Source organism: Haplochromis burtoni, unplaced genomic scaffold (genome assembly GCF_018398535.1).
Source record: "Haplochromis burtoni strain Fernald_Lab_line unplaced genomic scaffold, NCSU_Asbu1 Contig_93, whole genome shotgun sequence".
NCBI classification, from domain to species: domain Eukaryota; kingdom Metazoa; phylum Chordata; class Actinopteri; order Cichliformes; family Cichlidae; genus Haplochromis; species Haplochromis burtoni.
This window is the reverse complement of record NW_024582454.1, coordinates 2,120,043-2,123,026: the sequence shown is the minus strand read 5'-3', so window position 1 is coordinate 2,123,026 and position 2,984 is coordinate 2,120,043. Positions and strand designations below refer to the sequence as shown.

Here is a 2,984-nt window from a genome sequence, read left to right as displayed (position 1 = left end):
TTAGGCTGCTACCCCCGCGACCCGACCTCGGATAAGCGGATGAAGATGGATGGATGGATGGAATCATTTTTGAATCTCTAACGTCATTTGCGCTTGAAATATATTGATTTCTTACCTTTCCAGAGATTCACAGCCAAACGCTGTGGGTTGGTGGAGATATTCACCTGTTGTGTGGTGGTAGTCTGGTACATCTCTTTATATTTATACAGGGGAAAGATTAGTAATTGTGTAATATTTTGCTCTATTACAAAATATAGGTCGTATTCGTGCCATTCTAGTCTTAATTGTGAAATCAACATAATTTCAGAGGGTTCCAATCCCTCACCACTTCTCTGTGTTCAGCGTTTCAGTTTAACCCAAGTGAATAATTGATTTGTCAATAGTTAATTAAGCACAAAGTCATTTGACTGCTCTTCTGCTGCTAGGACCCAACTCTTCACTTCTTAACATTAGTCATCTGTTTTGTACTGTTGAAAATAAAATCATAGTTTGTTTGCTATGCAAACATTATTTATGTTTTACTCTTTTTCTCGATTTGGGGGTTTATGTGTGTATTTTCCTGCCTCTGTTCTGTAAATAAGAAGAAAGTATCAGAGGCACTTGTGTTTCTTTGAAATCAAACTCAGTTTGGCTTCTTCAAATGACTCACAGCTCCAGATTGATTTACTTTGCTTTCTCAAGCATCAGATTTGATGTGGCTCATGTATGGATACAATTATTATGAAACTGTTAAACTGTTTAGTATTTTAAACTCTGAATTAGCGATATCAAGAGATAAAGGCACATATGTGTACCTCTTTCATGCTTGTCATTTTATACCTGTGCCAGTGTAAATGGTTATGTGCCTTTTTACTGTGTTCATGTGTCTTTTATCAAGGTACGTATCGCAGTATTAAAGAAACATATGGTGTGAAGTAAGTACTAGCTCGTCAAAATATGAACTGGTGATGGATGAATGGATGATCATTGGATATATGAATGGAGTTAGGGTATGGACTAGATACCAAATTATTTATTCTGTTTAGTACCCAGTGTATGTATTTTCATTTATTGTGTAAAATCTAAAAAAAAGTCCAACGAAATAATACAAAATCTAAAGACAAATGTAGACATAGGTCGTGTCCAAATTCATGGGCTGCATCCTCCTGAGGACCCGGCCTTCGCGGTCTACGTGGGCCGGGTCCTCAGAAGATCGGGTAGGCCGGAAGTAAACGGCCGTGAAATTGGACGGTCTAGCCTTCTGATTAGCGTCACCGCTGTCTCGGTGGAGTTTAATAAACTCAGCCGTCTGCTCCTTGCTGTCTAAAATATAACAGGACACTGGAGTAAACTCTCGGCCATCTCACACTTCTGTTTAATCAGTTTTCTGTTTGACGTTTAGTCAGCTGTGTAAAAACCAAGGAGGAACCCACCCGGGGGATTAATAAAGTTTTATTTTATCTAATCTAATAACTTTAATCTCAGCCAAACCGATTTACTCACGAACAAACAAAACACTGAAAAAAGCCCAACAATAACATTTTTAGGTTGTCTAAGTGACTTATATATTACGTTTGTCACGGCCGGGCGGGTTACACACAGTAATTCGGCGTGCCCGTGTGGCGTGCTGGCTAGACCCAAGCGCGGCGAAGGCTAGCGGTGGGTTTGGAGCAGGCACGCAGTTATTCTAGTAACGATCAGTGCACGAAGCGTGGCTTCGGAACGGTCGTTACCGACAGAGAGCGAGCGGAGCCGGGAAGAGAAAAAGGATTGAAGGGATAATCACTCACGGTTGCTGAATCAGGCGGAGACTGACGTCGGCAGAGTTTCGGAGCTCCTGACACGAAGAGAATGATGTCTGAGCGGCGAACAGGTGGGTGGCGTCTCTCTTTTAACCCCGGCCCCGTGATCAGCTGATCACCGGCTGACAACGTTTAACCCGAGCAGCGAAAGTCCGCGGTGATCTGAAAATGATGTGCCGGGAGTTGTGCCATTCTCGGCCGCATCAGTAACCCTCGAGCTCCCGGATAGCTATCGAGCTGGTGGGTAGCAGACGTCTCCGAAAACGTCGAAGCACTTTAGCAAAGATGCGATATCTTGATAAACCGAGCAGATATTTGATGTTTACACAGCTACTTTCTCGCCTGAAAATATGTTAAAAGTTTATTTTGTGACCCAGAAAGATTAATAAGAGTAATTTTAAAACTTAGTAGCGGCCGCCATTAGCCGGAAACTGGAGCTTGGCTGGGCCGCGCTATGAATTCTGGGATATGGTGGGCCACGAAGGACACACCCGACCCATCCTTCAAATTCGGAAAAAGGAGCACGCATTTGTCGGCTGCATTCGGAGGGGTCTACGAATTTGGACAGCCTTCGGCGCGTCGCTGTGACGTAATCGGTCTACAAATGCGGCCTCAGGAGAATGCAGCCCATGAATTTGGACACGACAATAGTCTTCAAATGGAAGAAAGAAGGAAAAAAAGTAAATGCTCTAACAAGAATCAAAAACAAGAAGTAGGAGAGTGTAAAAAGTGGCAACAGCACTTAAGACTGGACATGGGATGAAAATAGTAAAATATATTTTTTGTTTTCTATGTTGTACCTAGAAATTAAAAAATAGGTTAATGAGTTTTTTAATTTTAAAAAGCATTCCAACATTTACAATTTTTTTGAAATTCTGAAATTAGCTGCACATAGACCTTGAACATGGGCATCACAGTGGTACAGTGGTTAACACAGTTTTTTGTGTGAAGTTTGCATGTTGCATGTTTCTGTATTTGTGTGGGCTCTCTCTCGAGTACTCCAGCTTCCTTCCACAGTCCAAAGACAAATTATTGGTGAGGTTAAGTTAATTGGTAATTCTAAATTGAACATTGTTGTGAGTTTGTTGCAGCATAGACAGTGATTTAGGCTGGTGACCTGTCCAGGGTGTACCCCGCCTCTTGCCCTGTGATAGTTGGGATAGGCTCCAGCCCACTCGTGACCCTGATAAGGATAAGAAAAGA

General features: G+C 42.2%; 1 protein-coding gene across 1 annotated transcript in view; it reads right to left on the bottom strand.

Moving 5' to 3' along the window:
- Window positions 1-1,064, bottom strand: part of LOC121814862 (pleurocidin-like peptide WF3) — a 3,560-nt gene extending 2,496 nt beyond the window's left edge. The window contains exon 1 of the mRNA XM_042222742.1: window positions 116-1,064. The gene's annotated coding sequence lies outside the window, so the exon portion shown is untranslated. The remainder of the gene's footprint in view (window positions 1-115) is intronic.
- Between the last annotated feature and the right edge of the window lie 1,920 nt (window positions 1,065-2,984).